Genomic DNA, 14,971 nt, shown 5'->3' on the forward strand with positions numbered 1-14,971 from the left:
AAGGGAAATGACAAATTACAGACTTGGGACCTGTTACAGCAGCAAGGATGGTAACTTCTTCTACTAACCCTCCTGCATTGAATCTTTGTAGCATCTGGGTCTGGCCACTACCTCTAAGAAGACTCTGGCCAGACTGGACTAAATACAGAGCATAAAGTATCTAAAAAATAAGAGGTTGAACTCTATTAAAAACCTGTTGTAGGGGCGCCTGGGTGGCGCAGCGGTTAAGCGTCTGCCTTCGGCTCAGGGCGTGATCCCAGCGTTATGGGATCGAGCCCCACATCAGGCTCCTCTGCTATGAGCCTGCTTCTTCCTCTCCCACTCCCCCTGCTTGTGTTCCCTCTCTCACTGGCTGTCTCTATCTCTGTTGAATAAATAAATAAAATCTTTAAAAAAAAAAAAAAAAACCTGTTGTAGTTTAAAAGTATGCCCTCAAATGCTTTGATGGTCCTTCCTTCAAAAGGTGAAAACTACTTCCCCTTAAGTGTGGACTATATTTAGTGACTCACTTATAAGGACTAGAACATGGAGGAAGTGACAGTGTGTCTCTAGACCTCTGAGACTAAATAAAAGGCATGCAACACACATCTGTCCCCTCCTATCCCCCGCCTACACACACACACACGCACACCCCCAACTATCTCTCCCCTTCCTCCCCCCCCCACTTCATCACTCACTCTGGAGGAAGCCAGGTGCCATGTCATAAGGACACCAAGTCGCCCTGAACTATGAGGCTGACAGAGTGGAGGTACCAAAGCCTCCTTCCAACAGCCATATTGTGAGGCACCTTAGAAATGGTTCTTTCAGCCCTAAATCAAGTTTTCAGATCAATGCAGCCCTAGCTTTAAAAACTGGATATAATATCATGGGAGGCAATGAGGCAGAACTACCCAGCTAAGCTGATCGTGAATTCCTTACCCACAGAAACTGTGGATAATAATTGTTTGTTGTAAGATACTACGCTTTGGGGTAATCCATTTGCAGCAATAGGTAACTAACACAGTCCTTCTGCAGCACGTTATATCCTCTTATCTGACTCTTAACTCCAGCCAATCCTGCAAGTGACCAGTTCTGCACAGGCTTTGACCAGCTGCACCCAGATGTAATCTGAAGCATCCCACCTTAGCCCATGCTGTGTACCTACAATGGGAATTCTCTAAGGGGTTGCAAGAGGCCATCCAGTACTCACATGATGGATAAATGCTTTCCCTTTCATCACCCACAAGCTAGGTTCTGACTAGATATCCTAAGACTCCTCAGAAGATTCCAATGGGCTTGAACACCATTTGCTCAGCTTTATGTAACTTGACCCTGTATTTTTTTTACCCTACTCTTTATGAAGTTGAAGATTTTCAAACATAAAGAGAAGTTGAAAGAACTTCACAGCCAAGCCCATGTATTCATTACCTAGACTGTACCATTCACATTTTACTCTTTCTTCATTACGTGTGTATGCATTTATCTATCCCTCTATTAATTTTATTTTTAACGCATTTCAAAGTAATTTGCAGACAACAGTATAGTTCACCTCTAAATAATTCAGCATGAATATCACAGACTAGAATTCAGTATCTCTTTATGACTTTTTTCTTTTAAGGCAAAATTTACATTCAAAGAAATGCAACAATCTTAAGTACACCATTAAATAATTTTTGAAAAATAAATTCACCTGTGTAACCCAAACCCTCTAAAGATATAGAGCACTGCCTCATGCCCATTTTCTGTCAATCCCCATTTAAACACACATATACCACTGTTTTGATTTTTCTTCATTGTAGACTGCCTGTTCTAGAACTTCATACAGATGGAAATATATACTCTTTTGTGTAAATGGAAACATAGAGACTTCTTTCACCCAGCATATTTTAATATTTATCCATATCTTGTAGCAATAGTCTTCCTTTTTACTGCTGAGCAGTACTCCACAGCATGAACATAGCAGTTTGCCTATCCGTTCTGTAACTATGCTGTTCTTAGTCGTTTACTAATATAAATAATGCTGCTATGAACGTCATCATACAAGGCTGTTTGTAGCTGCGTATTTGATATTTGCACTGAGTAAATATCTAGGAAAGGAACTGCTGGGCCACAGAGATGTGTGTTTCATTTTATAACAATCTGCCAGACCTCTCTAAGCGGCTGCACCATTTTACACTCGTACCAACAATGTATGAGAGCTGCAACTGTTCTGCAGACTCGCCAACATTTGTTGAAACCAGTCTTGTAATTATCCATTCTAGCAGACATTCAGCAGGTATATCGTTTAATTTTAATTTCCCCAATGACTAGTGATATTGGGCACTTTTTCATGTGCTTATCGGTCACCTGTGTATTGAGAGTGCAATCTTGTATCGGTTTTTCCACCTTCCCTGTTACACTCCCCCATTCCTCACGCCTGGTGTCTAGTATCCTTTCTCAAATAAACTACCTGTTTATGATTCTTTGTCTCGACTTTACTTTAGGGATATCCGGACTAAGATATCAGAAAAAGCGGAAGAGCTAAGAGGATATGGCTCCATCTTATTCCCATTCCTGTGAAAACAGCTAAGGGGATGCTTCTCCGTTCTGGTGAAACTTCACCCCTTTTTTTACTAGGTGGGCTTCCACATGATGTGGGGGGGTATCCAGAAAAATGCACCTATGACTGGGAGCATTCTGTGTTGACCAAATGCAGATCGGTTTCTATAGATTGCACAATTAAAGAAAGCTTTTACGTTTTAACTTTCTGTTGTCATTGTTAGAATCACTAAGATGGTCATTCACACTAAGGTCACACACAAGGGACACTGGTCTAAGAAACAGGCAGAGAAATGGCTTAGAAAACAAAATTCTTCTTCTATTCGTCACGTGGGCTTCACAGGAGACCGAGGTTGGCCTTCACATGGTGGACGCCACCTTTCCCCTGCACCCAGAGTACCCTGAAGTACCCCACGACTCTCCAGTATCCAGGCCCAAGAGAACAAGGCTGAGAACAAGCCCCCCTCCACTCACGTTCTCCTTCAGCCTGCCTCCTGCTTGCATTCCGCCCCAAACAGCAGAAAAAATATACTAAAGTTTTACTGAGATTTCTAGACCTAAATACAGAACGACCATCCAGAATAGTGTCTTGTGCACATGCATTCAGTAACTATTGGTTGAAAAATAAGGAATCTATACATGAACAGATGCATATTTAAATAATAGGACGAAATGGTGTAGGGTAAACACACACATATCACACAGAATGATACAAAGAGCAAGTTCTATGGGGAGGTCCAAATATGGAAGAGGATGCTTCTCCCACCCCTCACCTGGTCTGGGCAGGGGGTAGCGATCAAACCTGCAAGCCTCCCTACTCCCAACCATGCCCAAGAGACCTGCATCGCTACCAGGGGCTCTGAGGAAGCTAGAGATACAGGTGATGGCAGACACAGGTGGTGGCAGCTTGGGGACCATTACACTCCTGCCACCCTAGCCCCCAGAGGAGGGGGTGCACCTTTGGACTCTGCAGGCTGTGACCACACTGCCCAGTTCTGAGTCTATGGGGGTCATAGTCACAGAGTCACCAACACAGAGCAGGAAGAGGCTTCACCCCTCACATGGGACCTGGAAGCACCTCTGCTTGGGTGGGAATTAACAGCAGCTTGGAAAATGACTCTCACGGTGGACATCTGCTAGGCCCTGCCACGCAGAAGGCTCTAGAAATACGTGGCACAGAGGGGCTGGGGTGTCAGGTGATGGTTGGGGGGAAAGGCATGAGAGTGACAACTAGAAAGTGTACCATCTTCTCAGTGACAGCGAAAGAGGAGGCAATGGAGGAGGACGACGCCAGTAGGTAAAGGAACGGATATGTCCAAACTGCGATGTGCTGGAAGTGTGAAATGTACACTGGACTTCAGAAACTGAGTACAGAAAGAAATGTAAATTTCCTCAATTTTTATATTGATTACATGTTAAAATGCTATTTTGATATATTGTGTTAAATAAAATATGCTTTAAAATTTTTAATAGAAGAAATCAGTAGGCAGGAATGAACAAAAAAGATTTATGAAAGACAAACAATCTGAACTGAGCCTTAAAGGGTAAGTAGGATTGAGCGGGGTGGGAGAAAGGGAAGCAGCCTCCGAGAGAAGACCCAGCCCGTACAGACCTGAATTCTTGCCGATGACTATCTCCCTGGCCATTTGAAGATTTAAGTTTAAAACCCCCTTTCACCATCGATTAATACTGGACAAATCAATAAATCTGAGACTCCTATTCCTCATCTGAAAGCAGGTATCAGAAAAATCCTATCTCACATGACTGTGGAGATATGTAAATTAGATAGTACGGTAAAGAGCTTTATTATGAAGCATCCTGAAACAGACCATTCTCACTTCTTCTCCAGGATTTCAGAATCAGCGTATCTTTGCAACAATTTAGTTCATAAGACCTGTGTTTCTCCTTCAATGTCCGTGTGTAGTCAAGGAGGCCTGTGTATTTCAATATATTTTCATATGCTTGAAAATACCTCACTCCCCTTCCGGATACATATGTCTTCCACAGATAGCACACTCTTCTAATTGACTTTGAGGGGCCATGGAAGAGAGGGTAGGGTCCCTGCAGAAGAAAATGGCCATTTCCCACCTTCCAGATTTCCCTGCTCAATGAGTGACAGCACCATCTACCCAGGTGAGCAAGCTAATACCTAGGAGTTACCCTTGTAACGCTCCCTCAACCCCCATTTCCAATCTGTGAATGAGCACCACCTATTCTGCCTGTCAAACGTCTCTCACTTCTCCGGCTGCCACCCAAGTCTCGGCTTTCAGCTTTGCCCGACCTACTGCTGTAATCTCCAAGATGGCATTCTATCCCTGACTTTTGCCCACCTCTCTACAATCCATTCTGCATTCTGCAGCCAAAGTGATTTTCTCAGTATTAAGGGGAAAAGCACTCAGTCATGCACCACTCAGTCTGCTGTTAGCTGTAAGTTTTTTGTATATGCCCTTTGTTAGGTTAAGGGAGTTCCCTTCTGTTCCAAGATGGAAAAGTCATGCATGGATGTCAAATCCTGTCAAATGTTCTTGATATGGTTAATTATAGGAACTGTCTGTTACCTAAGTACTGAAAGGAATTAGCTAAATGGGAGATAGAGTTGGAAGGACAGAGCAAGATGGTATTGTCCGAAATAACTGGATGCATTATGGCCTGGTAAAAGGGAAACAGCGAGAGGCCATCTGGCAGTCTCTGCTGCCTCCATGATTCAAAGGCAACGGGGTACACAGCATGAATATGAAACGACTGATTCCATCTCAGTCTGTGGTATACAGCTGGGATCCATTCTCCAACTCTCAGAGCACCATTTTGGGGTGACCCTAGAAAGTTTTGGTTAGTATTCATTTCATCTGCCTTGCTGTCCTTCAACAAATAGCAATTATGACATCTCCAACATGAAATTAGGGGTGCAGATTACTTACTATTTACAGGCAATCCTTGTAATTAGCTATTAAGTTGCAAGTGCAAAACCCCAACGCAAATCTACTCATCAGAGGACAATTAATTACACTTGACCTTCTCATTAGAAACCTATAGTTTTCCTAACCTTTCATTCAGGTCATGGATTCCATGTGATGAATGTCACCTTAAATTTTGTTCTATCAGTCAGATCACTCTATTTTATCCCACAGAATAGGAGAAATATTTGCAATACATACATCTAACAAAGAATTTGTATGCAGAATACATAATGAACTAATACAATTCAACTATAAAGACAGAAACCAATTAAATATAGGCAAAATATTTGAAAATGTACTTCACAAAACAAGATATATTAATGAACAATAAACACATGGGAAGACCTCCACATCATTTGCCATTAGGAAAGTGCCAATTAAAACCAAAATTAAAAAAAAAAAAATGAGGTACTATTTCACACCCACTAGAATGACCAAAATGAAAGACACAGACAATATTAAGTGTCAGCGAGGATGTGGGCCCCCGGAACTCTCACACATTGCTGGTAGGAGTGTAAAACATGACCGCTACTTCCAAAAACATTTGGTCGTTTCCCACAAATTTAAACATATACTCACCATATTACTCAGTAATTCCACTTCAGGTATTTATCCAAAAGAAATTAAAATATTTATCTACACAGGGACGCCAGGCTGGCTCAGTTGGAAGAGCATGGGACTCTTGATCTTGGTGTTGTCAAAATACATACAATAACCCCAAACCAGAAACAACCCAAATGAGCATCAACAGGGGACGGATAAACAAACCTAACTCAACACTAAAAAAGAACCCACTGATACATCGCCACATAGGTGGATCCCAAAAGCATTATGATAAGGGCGCCGGGGTGGCTCAGCGGGTTGAGCAAGTGCCTTCGGCTCAGGTCATGATCCCAGGGTCCTGGGATCGAGTCCCACATTGGGCTCCCTGCTCAGTGGGGAGCCTGCTTCTCCCTCTGCCTCTGCCTGTTTGTATGTTCTCTCTTTCTCTCTGTCAAATAAATAAGTAAAATCTTTAAAAAAAAAAAAAAGCATTATGATAAATGAAAGAAGCCTTTTACATTCCATTTATCCGAAATTCTGGAAAATGCAAACTTTTCTATAGTGACAAAAAACAAATTAGGGATTGCCTGGGAGTAGGAAGAGAGGAACGTTTACTGAACAGGATATAAGAGAATTTGGGGGAATTATGGAAATATTCTGTATCTGGATTTAGGCGGTGCTTACAAGGCTTCATACGTTTTTCAAAACCCATCAACCTATACATTTTAAGTGGGAGCGTTTGATTGTACATAGGTTGTACTGTAAAATTCATTAAAAAACAATAACAAAAACGATAAAAAAAACCAAGTTCCTAAATGCTCAACTAGCTGCCCATTGTCACCTAAGGCACAGAGTTGCAAAGGGAGGCATCTACTATCCTGAAGCCCCTCTAGGCAAATACGTCCCTGGCTCCCAGGCCATCACGTAGTCTCTCACCATGGTGGAGAGAACTAGCCCCACGTAAACCCCAACACGGGGTCTGGGCCAGATGCAGGCTTGAGGGCCCTCCGTGCTCCTCCACCCTCAGATCCCACTTAGCTTTCCCAGGGGAATGACGGGCATCTCCTCCCAAGTAGGGAGCTCAGCTGGTCTCAGGAGGAAGGGGAGGAACGGTGTGAGGAATAGAAGATAACCTTGTCCTGTTTACAGCTCATTCGGGGACAACCGTCGTGGTTCGTTGATGACTCACGCTGGGCTGAACACTGTGGTGAGGGTCTTCCACACGCTAGCATAGTCAATTCTTGTCACAACCGTAAGCGGGACTCCTTCTGTTAGGCCAGTTTAGAGAGGAAAAGGCAAAGGAAGCAGAGAAGCTAAGAAACCACTCCAAGCTTTCAGAGCTAGTATACGGCAGAGCTGAACCCGAGCAGCATGATGTCAAAGCCTGTGTTCTTCACCACCGCAGTGCCTTTGCTTGTGAGCTAGCTCTGCTTCCGACTGCTTGTGCCGGGCCTTCCCCTCGTCAGCCTGCCCGAAGTGCACACAGCTGGGGGCAGGCCCAGAGGACAGTGTTCCGAACAAACAGGACCCAGGCCCAGAACACGGAGTCCTGTTCTCCTCCCTGCTCCAGCTACATCAAGAGGGCCCAAAGTTCAGAATCGTATTAAGTCATTTTCTCTATAATTCAAATACAGTAGTACTTTTGAGAGTCACACAGCATTCCGGCTATTCCTGTGTGCTATAAATATGTAATTTATGGGGAAAATGGGAACTCTGTGTCACATTCAAACTGAGAACTATCTGAAGAAAGGAGAAAAATATCCCATCCTATTGAGTCATGGGGAAAAATACAGTATATCATAAGAGTAAATAGGAATATAAAAACAGCTTCTGTTTGGAAGTGCAAATCAAATGTTAATGTGGCCTTGAGTTTATTTCAAGTATTTTTCCTGAAGCAGTTTCATTTTCACAACTCGGTAAGTCCCCCATATTAAATCAAAGTCAAATGATTTTAGATGCCTGCTTGAAAACCCTTAAGATCAATGCATTCAACTCCCTTTGAAAAGAAGAAACAGACTGCAACGGTTCTTTGAAAACAGATTATCATGGCATATAGGTCATTAGTCACTAAAGAATAAGATCCTTGAGGGTGGGGCCCCGGACTGATTTTTCTTTGTCTTTCATGAAGCTCAGTGTGGGGTGGACAACTCATTTTTCTTGGCCCAACGCCCCTTTTTCTCAGGAGGCAGAAGTCCTCTTCACTGGGAAAACTCTCTCCCCCACTCTGAGTCAAGTAAGAGTGGCCAAACCCATCCCCCTGACCACACAGGGGAGAAAGCCAGCCCAGCTGGGTCTCAACGTGTCCTGTTTCAAGATTCTTCACACTTCCACTAAAGAAAGAGCACGAACGGGGACCCGAGAGCCCAGGAGCTGCTGGCAGCTAAGTTTCTTTCTGGCTGAGAGGGGAAAGTCAGTCAGAGAAGGAGCCCTCAGGCCTTTCTTTCTGAGTGGGGACCCCCCCACCCCAGGCATCAGAAGGGTGCCTTCAGGGATTTGGCTACATGTGGGATCACACACCGTAGACAAGGCACTGTTGGTCTAGAGGGCACCTGTGATCTACTTTCATTCTTCTCAGATCGAAGCTAAAATCACAAAATCCAAGCATTCTTAGCTGCCATTTATAAACAAGTAGCCGTACTTTCTGGCTTATATTCTGCCTCAAGTACCCTGGGAGGCATTTCGGGCCATTCCTATCATGTCATCCTCCCAACAACCCTATAGGGAAAGGAAGCTACTATTATCAACCCCCTTTTACAGAGACACAAACCAAACAAAACTGGACGCTGAATAGTCTGAGATCTTTAGTAACTTGAGAACATTCACACCATCACTACTACCCTTTTGCCCTTACTCTGAGGGCAGCTGTAACACTGCGTGGCTAGATTTGGACTCCTCCTAACCTTTCTTGCGTACGCATGAATTACAAAAACAAATCTAAACTAAAAGCCTGGTACAAACGTTCTCATTAAAAAACAAAACAAAACATGGGAGATAGCAAGTGGGAAGCTGAACCCAGTGTCTAGAGCTGACCCACCAAGCCCATGAAACTGGAAATTACATTCACACACAGCGTTGATCCTACACACGGCCCCAGGGAGGGCAGCTGAGGGCAGAACTGAGGAAGAGCCTCAGATTTCTACAGAATGTGCCTTTTTGAAACTACTTTTTTCTACTGCGGTGAATATACATAAAACTTACCATTTAAGCCTTTTATTTGCTTATTTATAAAGACTTTATGTATTTTAGAGGGAGAGAGAGAGAGCATAAGCAGGGGAGGGAGGGATGGAGGGAGAACGAGAAGCAGACTTCCTGCTGAGCAGAGAGCCCTAAGCAGGACTCGATCCCAGGACCCTGGGATCATGACCCAGGCTGAAGGGAGACACTTACTGACTGAGCCCCTCCATTTTAACCCTTTTAAAGTATACACTTCAGTGGCATTAATACACTCACACTGCTGTGCCACTGTCCCCACCATCTGTCTCCAGAACTTTTTCAACTTCCTAAACTGAAACTCTATGTCCATTAAACATTAACTGTCATTTCCATCGCCCCCAACCCCAGTCCCTGGCAGCCACCCTTTTACTTTCTGTCTTTATGAACTTGACTACTCTGAGGATCTCCTAAAAGTGGTATAGTATACGCTTTGAATTTTCAACTCCTCCAAGTACTTACTGAAACCTCCTACTTGTCCAGCACTGTGCTAGGCTTTATGAAAGGAATATATAAAACACGAGACCCAGGTCCTGTCACTGAGATCATTACATAGCCGACCCTTGTACAACACGGTTGGTACTGCACAGGTCCATCTTTATGCGGATTTTTTTTTTTTTATCAGTATAGTACCATAAATGCTCTTCTTTTCCTTGTGATCTTAATGTTTTTTTCTCTAGCTTACTTTATTGAAAGAATATAGTATATAACACACATAACATACAAAACACGTGTCAGTTGACTGTTTATGTTATTGGTGAGGCTTCTGGTTTACAGCAAGCTATTAGTAGTTCAGGTTTGGAGAAGTCCGAGGGGGGTGGTCGAAGCCCCACCCCCTGTGTTGTTCAAGGTCAACTGTAGTTGAGCTGTGAAGGCAAGCCTACCTTCTAAGAAACAATGTGAACGTTTACATGCAAGATACCAACTGGAGGACAGGAGTAATCTAGGTGAGAGAGATCCTTATAAGCTGGTAGAGTCTAAGAAAGCTTCACAGGAGTGTGTGAATGGAGGAATGAGAATGAAGTTTCGCTGGGCAGAGAGGAAGGTTCTGGATTAATGAAATCATTCACAAATCCAGGGACTGGATCTTCTCAAGCAGCCATAGTCAAAGCCAATGGGCCACAGCATTCTGATCCAGTGTCTCTGAGGACAGGATGATAAACCCTAGGCAAATATCCCCCTGGCTCCCAGGCCATCATGCAGTCTCTTACCATGGCGCCTGGACCAGATGCAGGCTTGAGGGCTTCTGGTTGTATCCCCAAGACACACATGCAATGGTTTCCTTTCCTCCTATTGCAAAAGAGACACAAAAGAAAATCAAAGGTTCCTTGTTCTTGTTATTCTTTATAATTATCTCAGAAAATAGCCAAACCAGCTCTTTTGTGCAAGTTTGTCTTTTTCCCTTGGCAAAAGGAGTTGGTAAGGACTTCTGAAACTTGCGTGTCTGACAGCAGGGTCAGGTCCCGTCAACTCTGACCACAGCTGGGGACACGGCCCCCTGAAGCTGTGGTGAGATAAGCCTCCAGATGCTCACTGTCACCAGCCCCATGGCTGTTTAAGCAAGCAGTCCGCAACACCAGCCCGGCCCTGCCAGTACGTTGAGCAAGCGGCCGGAGGGGCAGCACCCAGCAGATCACTTTCTGAGCATAACCCTCGCTAGGCACTCTGGGTACGAACAGGAAGGCCTGCATCACTGCCTCCTAGCCCTTCGTCTTCTCTTGTCTGTTCTCTCTCCCCTTTAAGACGTGTCCGTAAAAAAACAAGGAGTCCTTACTTTAGGCATAAACATTGCTTCGTGCGTCTCTCAGCATACAGGTTTGAGTCTGACTGTCCATTCAGTGGTTTGTAGGTTAACAGAAATTGCAAATGCGGGGCCAAGTGAAGCGGCCAGGAAGTGTACCGTGGGCCTTCATGAGGAATTTGACAACTCTGAGAGAAGAAAAATGTAAGATGGTGGCCAGTGGGTCCTGCAAGCCTCCCACAGTCACGGGCACGGAGCAGCGCATGGTGAACGGGTGCACACGAACTGCGACAGGATACGGGATGGGGAACTGAGGTTCCGAGAAGGTACTGAAATGCTGAGGTAGACGCTTGTACAATCTCTTCCTAAGAGTTCTGAGAACTAGAAATCAATGTCTAACGCCTCCCTGAGAATTCCCATAGGAAGGGCTGCTATCAGTGCTCTCCTCTCGCTCCGGTGACCCGGAAAAGGCCACCCGGGGGAGCACTACTTTCTAGAGGTGAGTACATGGGGGCGTTGCTATCTGAGCAGCGGCTCAGTCTCCTCCAGCACAGCGAGGCAGGTGACAGGTGCCAGGGATGGGGGAACTACAAACCACGGTGGAGCTACTTATTACTAACCCATCGTCCATTGTTTATTACTTTCTGCTACACATTGAACAGGCTGAATCTCAAAAAGATCTCAGTTCTGACCCGCAATATTGCAACAGTCCAACTGGCCTACTGGTCTCTAGTGTATTTTCTTCAAACACGATCCCCCTACTTCCCCAGAGCGGTATTCTTAAAATACAAATCTCACTATTAACGCTCTTGCTTAAAACTTCCTCCAGGATATGGAGGAAGCTTAGTTCACTATGTTTCAAGCAAAAAGAAATGTGCATTTATATGTAACTACAGTGAAAATGTAGAGTTTCAAAGATTTTTTATTTTTTATTTCTTCAAAGATATGTTTAAATAATTACATTAAGTCTTCAAGCAAAAAGCCATCCAATGAAATAAGCATAAAGTCTATGTTAACATGTTTTCTAACATGAGATGACAGAAAATGACAAAGATAAAAAATGAGAAAGCTGGGTCTGAAAAAGACAAGAGGTGAAGATTGAAAAATAGTCCACTACATGGGAATAACTCTTGTAACAATTATAATTACAAATATAAAATGAAGACATTATATGAAAGACACATTCATTGTTAACAAATCAAGCCTCTTCATTTTGCCATGCGTTTCTTTCTTACTCTCCCTGCTGCCCCAGCCCTGCTCCCTGTGATCACCTCTTAGACCAACTGCATTTAGCTCTTGTCTCAGTCCCTACATTTGGGGGAGCCCCAGCTAAGAAAGTAGCTACCAGAGTGGCTCCAGAAAGTAGAAGCTTAGAACCTCTGAACCTCCAAACCTCAGGATGGGATTTTAGAACTGGATTATTTAGCCCTCCGGTGGTAACAAAGACCCCACTCCTATTGGTAAGGGAGTGATGATAACCCTTGGTGTGCTGTAACCGAAGGATAAAGATTCACAACTGTAATGGATTAAGAGGCGGAACAGATGAGAGAGGAAATGTTGGTTTATTCAGTAGCTTTGGCTGATCCTATAAAATCTTTACATCTAGAAGCAGCTAGCCTGATACACCATTAGAACAGTTTATCAAATTGTCAGCTAAGATGCCATTTGGGGAATGCTATCCTGTAAGGATAGGACACCGTCCTCTAAGGTAAACTGCATGCATTAAGTCAACGATATATGGGACTGTGTCTCCAATAACTAGAATACATGGATTCTGAACACTATATCAGCTTTCAAGCACCACAAAACCTGGATCCATATTGTGTCTATTAATATGGGTATTATAAGTAGCTAGATCAAACGAAATCTTGTCACTTGCAACAACATGGATGGAGCACTGCTAAATGAAATAAGGTAGTCAGAGAAAGACAAATACCAGGTGATTCCACTCATATGTGGAATTTAAGAAACAAAACAAATGAACAAAGGAAAAAAGAGACAAACCAAAAAATAGACTCTTAACTATAGAAAACAAACTGATGGTTACCAAAGGGGAGGTGGGTGTGGGGATGGGGGAAATAGGTGATGGGGATAAAGAGTGTACTTATCACGATGAGCACTGAGTAATGTATAGAATTGTTGACTCACTATACTGTACACCTGAAACAAATATAACACTGTATGTTAACTATACTGGAATTAAGTAAGTAAATAAATAAATAAATTTTTTAAAGGTAGCTAGATCATACCCTGATCCCAATCCTCAGCTCTTCAAACTACCTTCCACTTTTCTCTAGGTCGGCTAAGCTGTAGGCAGCTGCTAACCACTGCTCCCATCCCTGCCCCCCACAAAAGAGTAATTCTGAGAACACTTTCCCAGCCAATCTTCCCCACCCCATTGCCCATTCCTGCAACTCTGTTCCCCAAGTCCCAGGTTTGATTTTTCTTGGCAAACTTTTCTTCCTCCCTCCCTTCCTCTCCTTTCTTCCTTCCTTCCCACCCTCTTTCCTTCAGATTCTGCCAAGATGCATACAATTAAGAAACAACTAAGTAAACCAGGGAATGAGTACAAAAGGAAAATAAAAGATCAGCACAAAGAAAACTTAACCATATGGAACTGGTAGGTAAGGGTTAGGAGTTGACTAGTGTACCCCTCCCTGCAAAAAAAGATGTTGACATCCTAACCCCAGGTACCTGTGAATGTGACCTTATGTGGAAATAGGATGTTTGCAAAGGTAATCAAATTGAGACAAGGTCATTAGGGTGGTGTTTAATCCAATATGACTGGTGTCTTTATTTTTTTTTAAGATTTGATTTATTTATTTGAGAGAGAGAGAGAGAGAAAGAGCTCACGCTCCACCCCCCCCCCCCATGAGAGAGCAAGGGTGGGGCGGAGGGGCAGAGGAAGAGGGAGAAGCAGATTCCCCACTGAGCTGGGAGCCCAACAGGTCATGACCTGAGCCAAAGCAGACACTTAACCAACCAAGCCACCCAGCCACCCCTATTTTTTATTTTTATTTTTTAAGATTTTAAGTAATCTCTATACCCAATGAGGGGCTCGAACCCACAACCCCAAGACCAAGAGTCACACGTTCCACCAACTGAGCCAGCCAGGTGCCCCCAATATGACTGGTGCCTTTATAAGAAGAGGGAAACTTAGACACAGACATACAAGGAGAAGGGCATGTGACAACAAAGGTAGAGACTGGAGTGATACAGCTGGAAACCAAGGATGGCTGGCCACGACCAGAAGCTAGGAATAGGCAAGGAAGGATTTTCCCTACAGGTTTTAGACAGACTATGACCCTGCTGGCACTTTGATTTTGGACTTACAACCTTCAGAACTGTGAGAGAATGAATTCCTGTTGTTTAAACCACTTAGTTTGTGGCAATTTGTTACAGGAGCACTAGAATATTAATAGAACAGGCATCCCATGTAGTTGACTCTTAGTCTCTTCCTAGCAGCTGAAGCGAGGGAACAGTCTGTTACATGATCCACAGTTCCCACAGGATTAAAAGGTCCTTATTTGTTCAGGGGTGCAGAGCTTTTCATAACACTGAGAGTTCAGAGCATGGTCTCCACTGGATCCTACAGAAAAAACACTGTGGGAATCAATGGACCACTATTGTGGATGACATCATGACACTAGCCCCGATAATAAATTTTATGCAGGTATTTCCTATAAGGTGCACATCTAGGAATCAGAAACAAAGGAGGAGACATTATTACCAACTTTACAGAAGTAAAAAGGACTATAAAGCAATACTAGGTATAACTGTATACCAACACATTAGATAATTTGGATGAAATGGACAAATTCCTAGAAAGATACAAACCACCAAAACTGACTCAAGAAGAAAGAGATAATCTGAGTAGACCTAAACAAATGAAAAGATTGAATTAGTAATCAAAAAACTATTCATAAAGCCCAGGCCCATATGGCTTCACTGTGGAATTCTACCAAACATTTTTTTTAAGATTTTTTATTTAGTTTATTTGAGA

The 14,971-nt window shown here is 43.4% G+C and overlaps 1 protein-coding gene across 1 annotated transcript in view; it reads right to left on the minus strand.

Annotated features, from left to right (window-relative positions):
• The window catches only part of PDE8B (phosphodiesterase 8B), a 342,584-nt gene that overhangs the window by 317,032 nt on the left and 10,581 nt on the right, over positions 1–14,971 (minus strand). Inside the window, exon 2 of the mRNA XM_040622155.1 lies at positions 10,439–10,517. The gene's annotated coding sequence lies outside the window, so the exon portion shown is untranslated. The remainder of the gene's footprint in view (positions 1–10,438; positions 10,518–14,971) is intronic.

The sequence above is a fragment of the Ursus maritimus genome, unplaced genomic scaffold (genome assembly GCF_017311325.1).
Source record: "Ursus maritimus isolate PB19 unplaced genomic scaffold, ASM1731132v1 scaffold_5, whole genome shotgun sequence".
In the NCBI taxonomy this organism is placed as follows: domain Eukaryota; kingdom Metazoa; phylum Chordata; class Mammalia; order Carnivora; family Ursidae; genus Ursus; species Ursus maritimus.